A 22,464-nucleotide genomic window follows, 5' to 3' on the forward strand; every position below is an offset into this window, starting at 1 on the left:
ACTTTTTCACGTTAATCATGTAGTTTGATATTACGCAAATATATTAATTTTTACCAATATTTCGATACTATTTCATGTAGTATCACGATATGTGATTTGGCCTTCAAATCTCAGAATGTCGCATAATATTGCATTTTAAGCAAGTTTTCTTGCATTTTGTTTCGTACGAAAAATCACCGAATTTAGCAATATTTCAACGTTTATCATCTCTTTTTCCTCTATGTGATTTAAACAAAATATCATCGAATTAGGCAATATTTTGCCGTTTTTCCACGTTTCTTTGAATTTCTAGTTTATAGGTATTAATTCATTATATATACGATAAAAATGATGCAAACACATAATTGATTAGACAATAACCTTAAATACTTCATTTTCAATCAACTATTTGTTTCTCGTTAAAATACTGAGTAAGATATTGAAAAGGGGAGAAGTTCTTTTTTTATTGCATATATCGACGTTTCAGCCGGAATAGAGCGGTTTTCGTGTACATCTTCCATCGGTAATTTAAACGGACAATCAGGAACATTTTAGTTAATTCTAATGAAAACACATTGGTTTTTATCATTTGTATATTTGAACAACATTGTCATATGTCTTTTCTTGGATCTAAATAATACGAAACCTCGCTCCATGATTTGAAGTTAAAATCCTCATATATGGTAAAATAGTGACTTTTTTCATGTAGTGTTATTTTACGTAAATATATTTGTTTTTACCAATATTTCGATACTATTTCATGTAGTATCACGATATGTGATTTGCCCTTCAAATCTCAGAATTTCGCGTAATATAGCATTTTAAGCAAGTTTTCTTGCATTTTGTTTCGTACGAAAAATCCTCGAATTTAGCAATATTTTGACGTTTATCATCTCCTTTTCCTTTATGGGAATAAACAAAATATCATCGAATTAGGCAATATTTTGCCGTTTTTCCAAGTTTTGTGAATTTTAAGTCTATAGGTATTAATTCAATAAATATACGATACAAATGATGCAAACACATAATTGATTAGAAAATAACCTTAAATACTTCATTTTCAATCAACCATTTGTTTCTCGTTAAAATACTGAGTATGATATTGAAGAGGGGAGAAATTCGGTTTTTATTGCATATATCGACGTTTCAGCCGGATTAGAGCGGTTTTACCTGTACATCTTCCATCTGTAATATAAACGGAAAATCAGGAACATTTTAGTTAATTCTAATGAAAACACATTGTTTTTTCATTTGTATTGGAAACAACATTGTCATATGTCTTTTCTTGGATCTAAATAATACGAAACCTCGCTCTATGATTTGAAGTTAAAATCCTCAAATATGGTAAAATAGTGACTTTTTCACGTTAATCATGTAGTTTGATATTACGCAAATATATTAATTTTTACCAATATTTCGATACTATTTCATGTAGTATCACGATATGTGATTTGGCCTTCAAATCTCAGAATGTCGCATAATATTGCATTTTAAGCAAGTTTTCTTGCATTTTGTTTCGTACGAAAAATCACCGAATTTAGCAATATTTCAACGTTTATCATCTCTTTTTCCTCTATGTGATTTAAACAAAATATCATCGAATTAGGCAATATTTTGCCGTTTTTCCACGTTTCTTTGAATTTCTAGTTTATAGGTATTAATTCATTATATATACGATAAAAATGATGCAAACACATAATTGATTAGACAATAACCTTAAATACTTCATTTTCAATCAACTATTTGTTTCTCGTTAAAATACTGAGTAAGATATTGAAAAGGGGAGAAGTTCTTTTTTTATTGCATATATCGACGTTTCAGCCGGAATAGAGCGGTTTTCGTGTACATCTTCCATCGGTAATTTAAACGGACAATCAGGAACATTTTAGTTAATTCTAATGAAAACACATTGGTTTTTATCATTTGTATATTTGAACAACATTGTCATATGTCTTTTCTTGGATCTAAATAATACGAAACCTCGCTCCATGATTTGAAGTTAAAATCCTCATATATGGTAAAATAGTGACTTTTTTCATGTAGTGTTATTTTACGTAAATATATTTGTTTTTACCAATATTTCGATACTATTTCATGTAGTATCACGATATGTGATTTGCCCTTCAAATCTCAGAATTTCGCGTAATATAGCATTTTAAGCAAGTTTTCTTGCATTTTGTTTCGTACGAAAAATCCTCGAATTTAGCAATATTTTGACGTTTATCATCTCCTTTTCCTTTATGGGAATAAACAAAATATCATCGAATTAGGCAATATTTTGCCGTTTTTCCAAGTTTTGTGAATTTTAAGTCTATAGGTATTAATTCAATAAATATACGATACAAATGATGCAAACACATAATTGATTAGAAAATAACCTTAAATACTTCATTTTCAATCAACCATTTGTTTCTCGTTAAAATACTGAGTAGGATATTGAAGAGGGGAGAAATTCGGTTTTTATTGCATATATCGACGTTTCAGCCGGATTAGAGCGGTTTTACCTGTACATCTTCCATCTGTAATATAAACGGAAAATCAGGAACATTTTAGTTAATTCTAATGAAAACACATTGTTTTTTCATTTGTATTGGAAACAACATTGTCATATGTCTTTTCTTGGATCTAAATAATACGAAACCTCGCTCTATGATTTGAAGTTAAAATCCTCAAATATGGTAAAATAGTGACTTTTTCACGTTAATCATGTAGTTTGATATTACGCAAATATATTAATTTTTACCAATATTTCGATACTATTTCATGTAGTATCACGATATGTGATTTGGCCTTCAAATCTCAGAATGTCGCATAATATTGCATTTTAAGCAAGTTTTCTTGCATTTTGTTTCGTACGAAAAATCACCGAATTTAGCAATATTTCAACGTTTATCATCTCTTTTTCCTCTATGTGATTTAAACAAAATATCATCGAATTAGGCAATATTTTGCCGTTTTTCCACGTTTCTTTGAATTTCTAGTTTATAGGTATTAATTCATTATATATACGATAAAAATGATGCAAACACATAATTGATTAGACAATAACCTTAAATACTTCATTTTCAATCAACTATTTGTTTCTCGTTAAAATACTGAGTAAGATATTGAAAAGGGGAGAAGTTCTTTTTTTATTGCATATATCGACGTTTCAGCCGGAATAGAGCGGTTTTCGTGTACATCTTCCATCGGTAATTTAAACGGACAATCAGGAACATTTTAGTTAATTCTAATGAAAACACATTGGTTTTTATCATTTGTATATTTGAACAACATTGTCATATGTCTTTTCTTGGATCTAAATAATACGAAACCTCGCTCCATGATTTGAAGTTAAAATCCTCATATATGGTAAAATAGTGACTTTTTTCATGTAGTGTTATTTTACGTAAATATATTTGTTTTTACCAATATTTCGATACTATTTCATGTAGTATCACGATATGTGATTTGCCCTTCAAATCTCAGAATTTCGCGTAATATAGCATTTTAAGCAAGTTTTCTTGCATTTTGTTTCGTACGAAAAATCCTCGAATTTAGCAATATTTTGACGTTTATCATCTCCTTTTCCTTTATGGGAATAAACAAAATATCATCGAATTAGGCAATATTTTGCCGTTTTTCCAAGTTTTGTGAATTTTAAGTCTATAGGTATTAATTCAATAAATATACGATACAAATGATGCAAACACATAATTGATTAGAAAATAACCTTAAATACTTCATTTTCAATCAACCATTTGTTTCTCGTTAAAATACTGAGTAGGATATTGAAGAGGGGAGAAATTCGGTTTTTATTGCATATATCGACGTTTCAGCCGGATTAGAGCGGTTTTACCTGTACATCTTCCATCTGTAATATAAACGGAAAATCAGGAACATTTTAGTTAATTCTAATGAAAACACATTGTTTTTTCATTTGTATTGGAAACAACATTGTCATATGTCTTTTCTTGGATCTAAATAATACGAAACCTCGCTCTATGATTTGAAGTTAAAATCCTCAAATATGGTAAAATAGTGACTTTTTCACGTTAATCATGTAGTTTGATATTACGCAAATATATTAATTTTTACCAATATTTCGATACTATTTCATGTAGTATCACGATATGTGATTTGGCCTTCAAATCTCAAAATGTCGCATAATATTGCATTTTAAGCAAGTTTTCTTGCATTTTGTTTCGTACGAAAAATCACCGAATTTAGCAATATTTCGACGTTTATCATCTCTTTTTCCTCTATGTGATTTAAACAAAATATCATCGAATTAGGCAATATTTTGCCGTTTTTCCACGTTTCTTTGAATTTCTAGTTTATGGGTATTAATTCATTATATATACGATAAAAATGATGCAAACACATAATTGATTAGATAATAACCTTAAATACTTCATTTTCAATCAACTATTTGTTTCTCGTTAAAATACTGAGTAAGATATTGAAAAGGGGAGAAGTTCTGTTTTTATTGCATATATCGACGTTTCAGCCGGAATAGAGCGGTTTTCGCGTACATCATCCATCGGTAATTTAAACGGAAAATCAGGAACATTTTAGTTAATTCTAATGAAAACACATTGGTTTTTATCATTTGTATATTTGAACAACATTGTCATATGTCTTTTCTTGGATCTAAGTAATACGAAACCTCGCTCCATGATTTGAAGTTAAAATCCTCATATATGGTAAAATAGTGACTTTTTTCATGTAGTGTTATTTTATGTAAATATATTCGTTTTTACGAATATTTCGATACTATTTCATGTAGTATCACGATATGTGATTTGCCCTTCATATCTCAGAATTTCGCGTAATATAGCATTTTAATCAAGTTTTCTTGCATTTTGTTTCGTACGAAAAATCACCGAATTTAGCAATATTTTGACGTTTATCATCTCCTTTTCCTTTATGTGATTTAAACAAAATATCATCGAATTAGGCAATATTTTGCCGTTTTTCCACGTTTTTCTGAATTTTCAGTCTATGGGTATTAATTCAATAAATATTCGATAAAAATGATGCAAACACATAATTGATTAGAAATTAACCTTAAATACTTCATTTTCAATCAACCATTTGTTTCTCGTTGAAATACCGAGTAGGATATTGAAGAGGGGAGAAGTTCGGTTTTTATTGCATATATCGACGTTTCAGCCGGAATAGAGAGGTTTTCGTGTACGTCTTCCATCGGTAATATAAACGGAAAATCAGGAACATTTTAGTTAATTCTAATGAAAACACATTGGTTTTTATCATTTGTATTGGAAACAACATTGTCATATGTCTTTTCTTGGATCTAAATAATACGAAACCTCGCTCTATGATTTGAAGTTAAAATCCTCATATATGGTAAAATTGTGACTTTTTCACGTTAATCATGTAGTTTGATATTACGTAAATATATTAATTTTTACCAATATTTCGATTCTATTTCATGTAGCATCACGATATGTGATTTGGCCTTCAAATCTCAGAATGTCGCATAATATTGCATTTTAAGCAAGTTTTCTTGCATTTTTTTTTCGTACGAAAAATCACCGAATTTAGCAATATTTCGACGTTTATCATCTCTTTTTCCTCTATGTGATTTAAACAAAATATCATCGAATTATGCAATATTTTGCCGTTTTTCCACATTTTTTTGAACTTTCAGTTTATAGGTATTAATTCATTATATATACGATAAAAATAATGCAAACACATAATTGATTAGATAATAACCTTAAATACTTCATTTTCAATCAACTATTTGTTTCTCGTTAAAATACTGAGTAAGATATTGAAAAGGGGAGAAGTTCTGTTTTTATTGCATATATCGACGTTTCAGCCGGAATAGAGCGGTTTTCGTGTACATCTTCCATCGGTAATTTAAACGGAAAATCAAGAACATTTTAGTTAATTCTAATGAAAACACATTGGTTTTTATCATTTGTATTGGGAAGAACATTGTCATATGTCTTTTCTTGGATCTAAATAATACGAAACCTCGCTCCATGATTTGAAGTTAAAATCCCTATATATGGTAAAATAGATACTTTTTTCATGTAGTGTTATTTTACGTAAATATATTCGTTTTTACGAATATTTCGATACTATTTCATGTAGTATCACGATGTGATTTGGCCTTCAAATCTCAGAATGTCGCATAATATTGCATTTTAAGCAAGTTTTCTTGCATTTTGTTTCGTACGAAAAATCATCGAATTTAGCAATATTTTGACGTTTATCATCCCCTTTTCCTCTATGTGATTTAAAAAAAATATCATCGAATTAGGCAATATATTGCTGTTTTTCCACGTTTTTATTGAATTTTCAGTTTATGGGTATTAATTCATTATATATACGATAAAAATGATGCAAACACATAATTGATTAGATAATAAACTTAAATACTTCATTTTCAATCAACTATTTGTTTCTCGATAAAATACTGAGTAAGTTATTGAAAAGGGGGGAAGTTCTGTTTTTATTGCATATATCGACGTTTCAGCCGGAATAGAGCGGTTTTCGTGTACATCTTCCATCGGTAATATAAACGGAAAATCAGGAACATTTTAGTTAATTCTAATGAAAACACATTGGTTTTTATCATTTGTATTGGAAACAACATTGTCATATGTCTTTTCTTGGATCTAAATAATACGAAACCTCGCTCTATGATTTAAAGTTAAAATCCTCATATATGGTAAAAAGAGTGACTTTTTTACGTTTTTCATGTAGTGTGATTTTACGTAAATATATTCGTTTTTACCAATATTTCGATACTATTTCATGTAGTATCACGGTACGTGATTTGGCCTTCAAATCTCAGAATTTCGCGTAATATTGCATTTTAAGCAAGTTTTCTTGCATTTTGTTTCGTACGAAAAATCCTCGAATTTAGCAATATTTTGACGTTTATCATCTCCTTTTCCTTTATGGGAATAAACAAAATATCATCGAATTAGGCAATATTTTGCCTTTTCCAAGTTTTGTGAATTTTCAGTCTATGGGTATTAATTCAATTAATTGCATTAATTCAAAATTAATTGCATTAATTTTGTTTCGTACGAAAAATCCTCGAATTTAGCAATATTTTGACGTTTATCATCTCCTTTTCCTTTATGGGAATAAACAAAATATCATCGAATTAGGCAATATTTTGCCTTTTCCAAGTTTTGTGAATTTTCAGTCTTTGGGTATTAATTCAATAAACAATTCAATAAACAATAAACAATAAAAAATAACAAACAATTGTTTCAATAAACAATAAACAATAAACTATGGGTATTAATTCAATACGATACAAATGATGCAAACACATAATTGATTAGAAAATAATCTTAAATACTTCATTTTCAATCAACCATTTGTTTCTCGTTAAAATACTGAGTAGGATATTGAAGAGGGGAGAAGTTCGGTTTTTATTGCATATATTGACGTTTCAGCCGGATTAGAGCGGTTTTACGTGTACATCTTCCATCTGTAATATAAACGGAAAATTAGGAACATTTTAGTAAATTCTAATGAAAACACGAAGAATGAAGATGGAAGATGTACACGAAAACCGCTCTATTCCGGCTGAAACGTCGATATATGCAATAAAAGCCGAACTTCTCCCTTCTTCAATATCCTACTCGGTATTTTAACGAGAAACAAATGGTTGATTGAAAATGAAGTATTTAAGGGTAATTTCTAATCAATTATGTGTTTGCATCATTTTTATCGTATATTTCTTGAATTAATACCCATAGACTGAAAATTCATAAAAACGTGGAAAAACGGCAAAATATTGCCTAATTCGATGATATTTTGTTTAAATCACATAAAGGAAAAGGAGATAATAAACGTCAAAATATTGCTAAATTCGGTGATTTTTTGTCCCAAACAAAATGCAAGAAAACTTGCTTAAAATGCTGTATTACGCGAAATTCTGAGATTTGAAGGGCAAATCACATATCGTGATACTACATGAAATAGTATCGAAATATTCGTAAAAACGAATTTATTTACGTAAAATAACACTACATGAAAAAAGTCACTATTTTACCATATATGAGGATTTTAACTTCAAATCATGGAGCGAGGTTTCGTATTATTTAGATCCAAGAAAAGACATATGACAATGTTGTTTCCAATGCAAATGATAAAAACCAATGTGTTTTCATTAGAATTAACTAAAATGTTCCTGATTTTCCGTTTATATTGCCGATGGAAGATGTACACGAAAACGGCTCTATTCCGGCAGAAACGTCGATATATGCAATAAAAACAGAACTTCTCCCCTTTATCAGGGAGATATATATTACTCGTGACAATATATATTATATATATTACTCGTAAAAACGGAAAATCAGGAACATTTTAGTTAATTCTAATGAAAACACATTGGTTTGTATCATTTGTATTGGAAACAACAATGTCATATGTCTTTTCTTGGATCTAAATAATACGAAACCTCGCTCTATGATTTGAAGTTAAAATCCTCATATATGGTAAAATAGTGACTTTTTCACGTTTTTCATGTAGTGTGATTTTACGTAAATATATTCATTTTTACCAATATTTCGATACTATTTCATGTAGTATCACGATATGTGATTTGGCCTTCAAATCTCATAATGTCGCATAATATTGCATTTTAAGCAAGTTTTCTTGCATTTTGTTTCGTACGAAAAATCATCGAATTTAGCAATATTTTGACGTTTATCATCCCCTTTTCCTCTATGTGATTTATAAAAAATATCATCGAATTAGGCAATATTTTGCTGTTTTTCCACGTTTTTTTTTTAATTTTCAGTTGGGTATTAATTCATTATATATACGATAAAAATGATGCAAACACATAATTGATTAGATAATAACCTTAAATACTTCATTTTCAATCAACTATTTGTTTCTCGATAAAATACTGAGTAAGTTATTGAAAAGGGGGGAAGTTCTGTTTTTATTGCATATATCGACGTTTCAGCCGGAATAGAGCGGTTTTCGTGTACATCTTCCATCGGTAATATAAACGGAAAATCAGGAACATTTTAGTTAATTCTAATGAAAACACATTGGTTTTTATCATTTGTATTGGAAACAACATTGTCATATGTCTTTTCTTGGATCTAAATAATACGAAACCTCGCTCTATGATTTGAAGTTAAAATCCTCATATATGGTAAAATAGTGACTTTTTTCACGTTTTTCATGTAGTGTGATTTTACGTAAATAAATTCGTTTTTACCAATATTTCGATACTATTTCATGTAGTATCACGATACGTGATTTGGCCTTCAAATCTCAGAATTTCGCATAATATTGCATTTTAAGCAAGTTTTCTTGCATTTCCTTTCGTACGAAAAATCCTCGAATTTAGCAATATTTTGACGTTTATCATCTCCTTTTCCTTTATGGGAATAAACAAAATATCATCGAATTAGGCAATGTTTTGCCGTTTTTCCAAGTTTTGTGAATTTTCAGTCTATGGGTATTAATTCAATAAATATACGATACAAATGATGCAAACACATAATTGATTAGAAAATAACCTTAAATACTTCATTTTCAATCAACCATATGTTTCTCGTTAAAATACTGAGTAGGATATTGAAGAGGGGAGAAATTCGGTTTTTATTGCATATATCGACGTTTCAGCCGGATTAGAGCGGTTTTACCTGTACATCTTCCATCTGTAATATAAACGGAAAATCAGGAACATTTTAGTTAATTCTAATGAAAACACATTGTTTTTTATCATTTGTATTGGAAACAACATTGTCATATGTCTTTTCTTGGATCTAAATAATACGAAACCTCGCTCTATGATTTGAAGTTAAAATCCTCAAATATGGTAAAATAGTGACTTTTTCACGTTAATCATGTAGTTTGATATTACGCAAATATACTAATTTTTACCAATATTTCGATACTATTTCATGTAGTATCACGATATGTGATTTGGCCTTCAAATCTCAGAATGTCGCATAATATTGCATTTTAAGCAAATTTTCTTGCATTTTGTTTCGTACGAAAAATCACCGAATTTAGCAATATTTCGACGTTTATCATCTCTTTTTCCTCTATGTGATTTAAGCAAGTTTTCTTGCATTTTGTTTCGTACGAAAAATCACCGAATTTAGCAATATTTTGACGTTTATCATCTCCTTTTCCTTTATGTGATTTAAACAAAATATCATCGAATTAGGCAATATTTTGCCGTTTTTCCACGTTTTTGTGAATTTTCAGTCTATGGGTGTTAATTCAATAAATATACGATAAAAATGATGCAAACACATAATTGATTAGAAATTAACCGTAAATACTTCATTTTCAATCAATCATTTGTTTCTCGTTAAAATACCGAGTAGGATATTGAAGAATGGAGAAGTTCGGTTTTTATTGCATATATCGACGTTTCAGCCGGATAAGAGCGGTTTTACCTGTACATCTTCCATCTGTAATATAAACGGAAAATCAGGAACATTTTAGTTAATTCTAATGAAAACACATTGTTTTTTATCATTTGTATTGGAAACAACATTGTCATATGTCTTTTCTTGGATCTAAATAATACGAAACCTCGCTCTATGATTTGCAGTTAAAATCCTCATATATGGTAAAATAGTGACTTTTTTCACGTTTTTCATGTAGTGTGATTTTACGTAAATATATTCATTTTTTCCAATAATTCGATACTATTTCATGTAGTATCACGATATGTGATTTGGCCTTCAAATCTCAGAATGTCGCATAATATTGCATTTTAAGCAAGTTTTCTTGCATTTTGTTTCGTACGAAAAATCATCGAATTTAGCAATATTTTGACGTTTATCATCCCCTTTTCCTCTATGTGATTTAAAAAAAATATCATCGAATTAGGCAATATTTTGCTGTTTTTCCACGTTTTTTTTGAATTTTCAGTTTATGGGTATTAATTCATTATATATACGATAAAAATGATGCAAACACATAATTGATTGGATAATAACCTTAAATACTTCATTTTCAATCAACTATTTTTTCTCGATAATATACTGAGTAAGTTATTGAAAAGGGGGGAAGTTCTGTTTTTATTGCATATATCGACGTTTCAGCCGGATTAGAGCGGTTTTCGTGTACATCTTCCATCGGTAATATAAGCGGAAAATCAGGAACATTTTAGTTAATTCTAATGAAAACACATTGTTTTTTATCATTTGTATTGGAAACAACATTGTCATATGTCTTTTCTTGGATCTAAATAATACGAAACCTCGCTCTATGATTTGAAGTTAAAATCCTCATATATGGTAAAATAGTGACTTTTTCACGTTTTTCATGTAGTGTGATTTTACGTAAATATATTCATTTTTACCAATATTTCGATACTATTTCATGTAGTATCACGATATGTGATTTGGCCTTCAAATCTCAGAATGTCGCATAATATTGCATTTTAAGCAAGTTTTCTTGCATTTTGTTTCGTACGAAAAATCATCGAATTTAGCAATATTTTGACGTTTATCATCCCCTTTTCCTCTATGTGATATATAAAAAATATCATCGAATTAGGCAATATTTTGCTGTTTTTCCACGTTTTTTTTTAATTTTCAGTTGGGTATTAATTCATTATATATACGATAAAAATGATGCAAACACATAATTGATTAGATAATAACCTTAAATACTTCATTTTCAATCAACTATTTGTTTCTCGATAAAATACTGAGTAAGTTATTGAAAAGGGGGGAAGTTCTGTTTTTATTGCATATATCGACGTTTCAGCCGGAATAGAGCGGTTTTCGTGTACATCTTCCATCGGTAATATAAACGGAAAATCAGGAACATTTTAGTTAATTCTAATGAAAACACATTGGTTTTTATCATTTGTATTGGAAACAACATTGTCATATGTCTTTTCTTGGATCTAAATAATACGAAACCTCGCTCTATGATTTGAAGTTAAAATCCTCATATATGGTAAAATAGTGACTTTTTTCACGTTTTTCATGTAGTGTGATTTTACGTAAATATATTCGTTTTTACCAATATTTCGATACTATTTCATGTAGTATCACGATACGTGATTTGGCCTTCAAATCTCAGAATTTCGCATAATATTGCATTTTAAGCAAGTTTTCTTGCATTTCCTTTCGTACGAAAAATCCTCGAATTTAGCAATATTTTGACGTTTATCATCTCCTTTTCCTTTATGGGAATAAACAAAATATCATCGAATTAGGCAATGTTTTGCCGTTTTTCCAAGTTTTGTGAATTTTCAGTCTATGGGTATTAATTCAATAAATATACGATACAAATGATGCAAACACATAATTGATTAGAAAATAACCTTAAATACTTCATTTTCAATCAACCATATGTTTCTCGTTAAAATACTGAGTAGGATATTGAAGAGGGGAGAAATTCGGTTTTTATTGCATATATCGACGTTTCAGCCGGAATAGAGCGGTTTTCGTGTACATCTTCCATCGGTAATATAAACGGAAAATCAGGAACATTTTAGTTAATTCTAATGAAAACACATTGTTTTTTATCATTTGTATTGGAAACAACATTGTCATATGTCTTTTCTTGGATCTAAATAATACGAAACCTCGCTCTATGATTTGAAGTTAAAATCCTCAAATATGGTAAAATAGTGACTTTTTCACGTTAATCATGTAGTTTGATATTACGCAAATATACTAATTTTTACCAATATTTCGATACTATTTCATGTAGTATCACGATATGTGATTTGGCCTTCAAATCTCAGAATGTCGCATAATATTGCATTTTAAGCAAGTTTTCTTGCATTTTGTTTCGTACGAAAAATCACCGAATTTAGCAAAATTTCGACGTTTATCATCTCTTTTTCCTCTATGTGATTTAAGCAAGTTTTCTTGTATTTTGTTTCGTACGAAAAATCACCGAATTTAGCAATATTTTGACGTTTATCATCTCCTTTTCCTTTATGTGATTTAAACAAAATATCATCGAATTAGGCAATATTTTGCCGTTTTTCAACGTTTTTGTGAATTTTCAGTCTATGGGTATTAATTCAATAAATATACGATAAAAATGATGCAAACACATAATTGATTAGAAATTAACCTTAAATACTTCATTTTCAATCAACCATTTGTTTCTCGTTAAAATACCGAGTAGGATATTGAAGAAGGGAGAAGTTCGGCTTTTATTGCATATATCGACGTTTCAGCCGGAATTGAGCGGTTTTCGTGTACATCTTCCATCGGTAATATAAACGGAAAATCAGGAACATTTTAGTTAATTCTAATGAAAACACATTGGTTTTTATCATTTGTATTGGAAACAACATTGTCATATGTCTTTTCTTGGATCTAAATAATACGAAACCTCGCTCTATGATTTGAAGTTAAAATCCTCATATATGATAAAATAGTGACTTTTTTCACGTTTTTCATGTAGTGTGATTTTACGTAAATATATTCATTTTTACCAATATTTCGATACTATATCATGTAGTATCACGATATATGATTTGGCCTTCAAATCTCAGAATGTCGCATAATATTGCATTTTAAGCAAGTTTTCTTGCATTTTGTTTCGTACGAAAAATCATCGAATTTAGCAATATTTTGACGTTTATCATCCCCTTTTCCTCTATGTGATATATAAAAAATATCATCGAATTAGGCAATATTTTGCTGTTTTTCCACGTTTTTTTTTAATTTTCAGTTGGGTATTAATTCATTATATATACGATAAAAATGATGCAAACACATAATTGATTAGATAATAACCTTAAATACTTCATTTTCAATCAACTATTTGTTTCTCGATAAAATACTGAGTAAGTTATTGAAAAGGGGGGAAGTTCTGTTTTTATTGCATATATCGACGTTTCAGCCGGAATAGAGCGGTTTTCGTGTACATCTTCCATCGGTAATATAAACGGAAAATCAGGAACATTTTAGTTAATTCTAATGAAAACACATTGGTTTTTATCATTTGTATTGGAAACAACATTGTCATATGTCTTTTCTTGGATCTAAATAATACGAAACCTCGCTCTATGATTTGAAGTTAAAATCCTCATATATGGTAAAATAGTGACTTTTTTCACGTTTTTCATGTAGTGTGATTTTACGTAAATATATTCGTTTTTACCAATATTTCGATACTATTTCATGTAGTATCACGATACGTGATTTGGCCTTCAAATCTCAGAATTTCGCATAATATTGCATTTTAAGCAAGTTTTCTTGCATTTCCTTTCGTACGAAAAATCCTCGAATTTAGCAATATTTTGACGTTTATCATCTCCTTTTCCTTTATGGGAATAAACAAAATATCATCGAATTAGGCAATGTTTTGCCGTTTTTCCAAGTTTTGTGAATTTTCAGTCTATGGGTATTAATTCAATAAATATACGATACAAATGATGCAAACACATAATTGATTAGAAAATAACCTTAAATACTTCATTTTCAATCAACCATATGTTTCTCGTTAAAATACTGAGTAGGATATTGAAGAGGGGAGAAATTCGGTTTTTATTGCATATATCGACGTTTCAGCCGGAATAGAGCGGTTTTCGTGTACATCTTCCATCGGTAATATAAACGGAAAATCAGGAACATTTTAGTTAATTCTAATGAAAACACATTGTTTTTTATCATTTGTATTGGAAACAACATTGTCATATGTCTTTTCTTGGATCTAAATAATACGAAACCTCGCTCTATGATTTGAAGTTAAAATCCTCAAATATGGTAAAATAGTGACTTTTTCACGTTAATCATGTAGTTTGATATTACGCAAATATACTAATTTTTACCAATATTTCGATACTATTTCATGTAGTATCACGATATGTGATTTGGCCTTCAAATCTCAGAATGTCGCATAATATTGCATTTTAAGCAAGTTTTCTTGCATTTTGTTTCGTACGAAAAATCACCGAATTTAGCAAAATTTCGACGTTTATCATCTCTTTTTCCTCTATGTGATTTAAGCAAGTTTTCTTGTATTTTGTTTCGTACGAAAAATCACCGAATTTAGCAATATTTTGACGTTTATCATCTCCTTTTCCTTTATGTGATTTAAACAAAATATCATCGAATTAGGCAATATTTTGCCGTTTTTCAACGTTTTTGTGAATTTTCAGTCTATGGGTATTAATTCAATAAATATACGATAAAAATGATGCAAACACATAATTGATTAGAAATTAACCTTAAATACTTCATTTTCAATCAACCATTTGTTTCTCGTTAAAATACCGAGTAGGATATTGAAGAAGGGAGAAGTTCGGCTTTTATTGCATATATCGACGTTTCAGCCGGAATTGAGCGGTTTTCGTGTACATCTTCCATCGGTAATATAAACGGAAAATCAGGAACATTTTAGTTAATTCTAATGAAAACACATTGGTTTTTATCATTTGTATTGGAAACAACATTGTCATATGTCTTTTCTTGGATCTAAATAATACGAAACCTCGCTCTATGATTTGAAGTTAAAATCCTCATATATGATAAAATAGTGACTTTTTTCACGTTTTTCATGTAGTGTGATTTTACGTAAATATATTCATTTTTACCAATATTTCGATACTATATCATGTAGTATCACGATATATGATTTGGCCTTCAAATCTCAGAATGTCGCATAATATTGCATTTTAAGCAAGTTTTCTTACATTTTGTTTCGTACGAAAAATCACCGAATTTAGCAATATTTTGACGTTTATCATCCCCTTTTCCTCTATGTGATTTAAAAAAAATATCATCGAATTAGGCAATATTTTGCTGTTTTTCCACGTTTTTTTTGAATTTTCAGTTTATGGGTATTAATTCATTATATATACGATAAAAATGATGCAAACACATAATTGATTAGATAATAACCTTAAATACTTCATTTTCAATCAACTATTTGTTTCTCGATAAAATACTGAGTAAGTTATTGAAAAGGGGGGAAGTTCTGTTTTTATTGCATATATCGACGTTTCAGCCGGAATAGAGCGGTTTTCGTGTACATCTTCCATCGATAATATAAACGGAAAATCAGGAACATTTTAGTTAATTCTAATGAAAACACATTGGTTTTTATCATTTGTATTGGAAACAACATTGTCATATGTCTTTTCTTGGATCTAAATAATACGAAACCTCGCTCTATGATTTGAAGTTAAAATCCTCATATATGGTAAAATAGTGACTTTTTTCACGTTTTTCATGTAGTGTGATTTTACGTAAATATATTCGTTTTTACCAATATTTCGATACTATTTCATGGAGTATCACGATACGTGATTTGGCCTTCAAATCTCAGAATTTCGCGTAATATTGCATTTTAAGCAAGTTTTCTTGCATTTTGTTTCGTACGAAAAATCCTCGAATTTAGCAATATTTTGACGTTTATCATCTTATTTTCCTCTATGGGAATAAACAAAATATCATCGAATTAGGCAATATTTTGCCGTTTTTCCAAGTTTTGTGAATTTTCAGTCTATGGGTATTAATTCAATAAATATACGATACAAATGATGCAAACACATAATTGATTAGAAAATAACCTTAAATACTTCATTTTCAATCAACCATTTGTTTCTCGTTAAAATACTGAGTAGGATATTGAAGAGGGGAGAAATTCGGTTTTTATTGCATATATCGACGTTTCAGGCGGATTAGAGCGGTTTTACCTGTACATCTTCCATCTGTAATATAAACGGAAAATCAGGAACATTTTAATTAATTCTAATGAAAACACATTGTTTTTTATCATTTGTATTGGAAACAACATTGTCATATGTCTTTTCTTGGATCTAAATAATACGAAACCTCGCTCTATGATTTGAAGTTAAAATCCTCAAATATGGTAAAATAGTGACTTTTTCACGTTAATCATGTAGTTTGATATTACGCAAATATATTAATTTTTACCAATATTTCGATACTATTTCATGTAGTATCACGATATGTGATTTGGCCTTCAAATCTCAGAATGTCGCACAATATTGCATTTTAAGCAAATTTTCTTGCATTTTGTTTCGTACGAAAAATCACCGAATTTAGCAATATTTCGACGTTTATCATCTCTTTTTCCTCTATGTGATTTAAGCAAGTTTTCTTGCATTTTGTTTCGTACGAAAAATCACCGAATTTAGCAATATTTTGACGTTTATCATCTCCTTTTCCTTTATGTGATTTAAACAAAATATCATCGAATTAGGCAATATTTTGCCGTTTTTCCACGTTTTTGTGAATTTTCAGTCTATGGGTATTAATTCAATAAATATACGATAAAAATGATGCAAACACATAATTGATTAGAAATTAACCTTAAATACTTCATTTTCAATCAATCATTTGTTTCTCGTTAAAATACCGAGTAGGATATTGAAGAATGGAGAAGTTCGGCTTTTATTGCATATATCGACGTTTCAGCCGGAATAGAGCGGTTTTCGTGTACATCTTCCATCGGTAATATAAACGGAAAATCAGGAACATTTTAGTTAATTCTAATGAAAACACATTGGTTTTTATCATTTGTATTGGAAACAACATTGTCATATGTCTTTTCTTGGATCTAAATAATACGAAACCTCGCTCTATGATTTGCAGTTAAAATCCTCATATATGGTAAAATAGTGACTTTTTTCACGTTTTTCATGTAGTGTGATTTTACGTAAATATATTCATTTTTACCAATAATTCGATACTATTTCATGTAGTATCACGATATGTGATTTGGCCTTCAAATCTCAGAATGTCGCATAATATTGCATTTTAAGCAAGTTTTCTTGCATTTTGTTTCGTACGAAAAATCATCGAATTTAGCAATATTTTGACGTTTATCATCCCCTTTTCCTCTATGTGATTTAAAAAAAATATCATCGAATTAGGCAATATTTTGCTGTTTTTCCACGTTTTTTTTTAATTTTCAGTTTATGGGTATTAATTCATTATATATACGATAAAAATGATGCAAACACATTCTTGATTAGATAATAACCTTAAATACTTCATTTTCAATCAACTATTTGTTTCTCGATAAAATACTGAGTAAGTTATTGAAAAGGGGGGAAGTTCTGTTTTTATTGCATATATCGACGTTTCAGCCGGAATACAGCGGTTTTCGTGTACATCTTCCATCGGTAATATAAACGGAAAATCAGGAACATTTTAGTTAATTCTAATGAAAACACATTGGTTTTTATCATTTGTATTGGAAACAACATTGTCATATGTCTTTTCTTGGATCTAAATAATACGAAACCTCGCTCTATGATTTGAAGTTAAAATCCTCATATATGGTAAAATAGTGACTTTTTTCACGTTTTTCATGTACTGTGATTTTACGTAAATATATTCGTTTTTACCAATATTTCGATACTATTTCATGTAGTATCACGACACGTGATTTGGCCTTCATATCTCAGAATTTCGCGTAATATTGCATTTTAAGCAAGTTTTCTTGCATTTTCTTTCGTACGAAAAATCCTCGAATTTAGCAATATTTTGACGTTTATCATCTCCTTTTCCTTTATGGGAATAAACAAAATATCATTGAATTAGGCAATATTTGGCCGTTTTTCCAAGTTTTGTGAATTTTCAGTCTATGGGTATTAATTCAATAAATATACGATACAAATGATGCAAACACATAATTGATTAGAAAATAACCTTAAATACTTCATTTTCAATCAACCATATGTTTCTCGTTAAAATACTGAGTAGGATATTGAAGAGGGGAGAAATTCGGGTTTTATTGCATATATCGACGTTTCAGCCGGATTAGAGCAGTTTTACCTGTACATCTTCCATCTGTAATATAAACGGAAAATCAGGAACATTTTAGTTAATTCTAATGAAAACACATTGTTTTTTATCATTTGTATTGGAAACAACATATGTCATATGTCTTTTCTTGGATCTAAATAATACGAAACCTCGCTCTATGATTTGAAGTTAAAATCCTCAAATATGGTAAAATAGTGACTTTTTCACGTTAATCATGTAGTTTGATATTACGCAAATATACTAATTTTTACCAATATTTCGATACTATTTCATGTAGTATCACGATATGTGATTTGGCCTTCAAATCTCAGAATGTCGCATAATATTGCATTTTAAGCAAGTTTTCTTACATTTTGTTTCGTACGAAAAATCATCGAATTTAGCAATATTTTGACGTTCATCATCTCCTTTTCCTTTATGTGATTTAAACAAAATATCATCGAATTAGGCAATATTTTGCCATTTTTCAACGTTTTTGTGAATTTTCAGTCTATGGGTATTAATTCAATAAATATACGATAAAAATGATGCAAACACATAATTGATTAGAAATTAACCTTAAATACTTCATTTTCAATCAACCATTTGTTTCTCGTTAAAATACCGAGTAGGATATTGAAGAAGGGAGAAGTTCGGCTTTTATTGCATATATCGACGTTTCAGCCGGAATAGAGCGGTTTTCGTGTACATCTTCCATCGGTAATATAAACGGAAAATTAGGAACATTTTAGTTAATTCTAATGAAAACCAATGTTTTTATCATTTGTATTGGAAACAACATTGTCATATGTCTTTTCTTGGATCTAAATAATACGAAACCTCGCTCTATGATTTGAAGTTAAAATCCTCATATATGGTAAAATAGTGACTTTTTTCACGTTTTTCATGTAGTGTGATTTTACGTAAATATATTCGTTTTTATCAATATTTCGATACTATTTCATGTAGTATCACGATACGTGATTTGGCCTTCAAATCTCAGAATTTCGCGTAATATTGCATTTTAAGCAAGTTTTCTTGCATTTTGTTTCGTACGAAAAATCCTCGAATTTAGCAATATTTTGACGTTTATCATCTCCTTTTCCTTTTATGGGAATAAACAAAATATCATCGAATTAGGCAATATTTTGCCGTTTTTCCAAGTTTTGTGAATTTTCAGTCTATGGGTATTAATTCAATAAATATACGATACAAATGATGCAAACACATAATTGATTAGAAAATAACCTTAAATACTTCATTTTCAATGAACCATTTGTTTCTCGTTAAAATACTGAGTAGGATATTGAAGAGGGGAGAAATTCGGTTTTTATTGCATATATCGACGTTTCAGCCGGATTAGAGCGGTTTTAACTGAACATCTTCCATCTGTAATATAAACGGAAAATCAGGAACATTTTAGTTAATTCTAGTGAAAACACATTGTTTTTTATCATTTGTATTGGAAACAACATTGTCATATGTCTTTTCTTGGATCTAAATAATACGAAACCTCGCTCTATGATTTGAAGTTAAAATCCTCAAATATGGTAAAATAGTGATTTTTTCACGTTAATCATGTAGTTTGATATTACGCAAATATATTAATTTTTACCAATATTTCGATACTATTTCATGTAGTATCACGATATGTGATTTGGCCTTCAAATATCAGAATGTCGCATAATATTGCATTTTAAGCAAGTTTTCTTGCATTTTGTTTCGTACGAAAAATCACCGAATTTAGCAATATTTCGACGTTCATCATCTCTTTTTCCTCTATGTGATTTAAACAAAATATCATCGAATTAGGCAATATTTTGCCGTTTTTCCACGTTTCTTTGAATTTCTAGTTTATGGGTATTAATTCATTATATATACGATAAAAATGATGCAAACACATCATTGATTAGATAATAACCTTAAATACTTCATTTTCAATCAACTATTTGTTTCTCGTTAAAATACTGAGTAAGATATTGAAAAGGGGAGAAGTTCTGTTTTTATTGCATATATCGACGTTTCAGCCGGAATAGAGCCGTTTTCGTGTACATCTTCCATCGGTAATTTAAACGGACAATCAGGAACATTTTAGTTAATTCTAATGAAAACACATTGGTTTTTATCATTTGTATATTTGAACAACATTGTCATATGTATTTTCTTGGATCTAAATAATACGAAACCTCGCTCCATGATTTGAAGTTAAAATCCTCATATATTGTAAAATAGTGACTTTTTTCATGTAGTGTTATTTTACGTAAATATATTCGTTTTTACGAATATTTCGATACTATTTCATGTAGTATCACGATATGTGATTTGCCCTTCAAATCTCAGAATTTCGCGTAATATAGCATTTTAAGCAAGTTTTCTTGCATTTTGTTTCGTACGAAAAATCACCGAATTTAGCAATATTTTGACGTTTATCATCTCCTTTTCCTTTATGTGATTTAAACAAAATATCATCGAATTAGGCAATATTTTGCCGTTTTTCCACGTTTTTGTGAATTTTCAGTCTATGGGTATTAATTCAATAAATATACGATAAAAATGATGCAAACACATAATTGATTAGAAATTAACCTTAAATACTTCATTTTCAATCAACCATTTGTTTCTCGGTAAAATACCGAGTAGGATATTGAAGAAGGGAGAAGTTCGGGTTTTATTGCATATATCGACGTTTCAGCCGGAATAGAGCGGTTTTCGTGTACATCTTCCATCGGTAATATAAACGGAAAATCAGGAACATTTTAGTTAATTCTAATGAAAACACATTGGTTTTTATCATTTGTATTGGAAACAACATTGTCATATGTCTTTTATTGGATCTAAATAATACGAAACCTCGCTCTATGATTTGAAGTTAAAATCCTCATATATGGTAAAATAGTGACTTTTTCACATTTTTCATGTAGTGTGATTTTACGTAAATATATTCATTTTTACCAATATTTCGATGCTATTTCATGTAGTATCACGATATGTGATTTGGCCTTCAAATCTCAGAATGTCGCATAATATTGCATTTTAAGCAAGTTTTCTTGCATTTTGTTTCGTACGAAAAATCATCGAATTTAGCAATATTTTGACGTTTATCATCCCCTTTTCCTCTATGTGATTTAAAAAAAATATCATCGAATTAGGCAATATTTTGCTGTTTTTCCACGTTTTTTTTTAATTTTCAGTTTATAGGTATTAATTCATTATATATACGATAAAAATGATGCAAACACATAATTGATTAGATAATAACCTTAAATACTTCATTTTCAATCAACTATTTGTTTCTCGATAAAATACTGAGTAAGTTATTGAAAAGGGGGGAAGTTCTGTTTTTATTGCATATATCGACGTTTCAGCCGGAATAGAGCGGTTTTCGTGTACATTTTCCATCGGTAATATAAACGGAAAATCAGGAACATTTTAGTTAATTCTAATGAAAACACATTGGTTTTTATCATTTGTATTGGAAACAACATTGTCATATGTCTTTTCTTGGATCTAAATAATACGAAACCTCGCTCTATGATTTGAAGTTAAAATCCTCATATATGGTAAAATAGTGACTTTTTTCACGTTTTTCATGTAGTGTGATTTTACGTAAATATATTCGTTTTTTATCAATATTTCGATACTATTTCATGTAGTATCACGATACGTGATTTGGCCTTCAAATCTCAGAATTTCGCGTAATATTGCATTTTAAGCAAGTTTTCTTGCATTTTGTTTCGTACGAAAAATCCTCGAATTTAGCAATATTTTG

The sequence above is a fragment of the Procambarus clarkii genome, chromosome 28, assembly GCF_040958095.1.
Source record: "Procambarus clarkii isolate CNS0578487 chromosome 28, FALCON_Pclarkii_2.0, whole genome shotgun sequence".
In the NCBI taxonomy this organism is placed as follows: domain Eukaryota; kingdom Metazoa; phylum Arthropoda; class Malacostraca; order Decapoda; family Cambaridae; genus Procambarus; species Procambarus clarkii.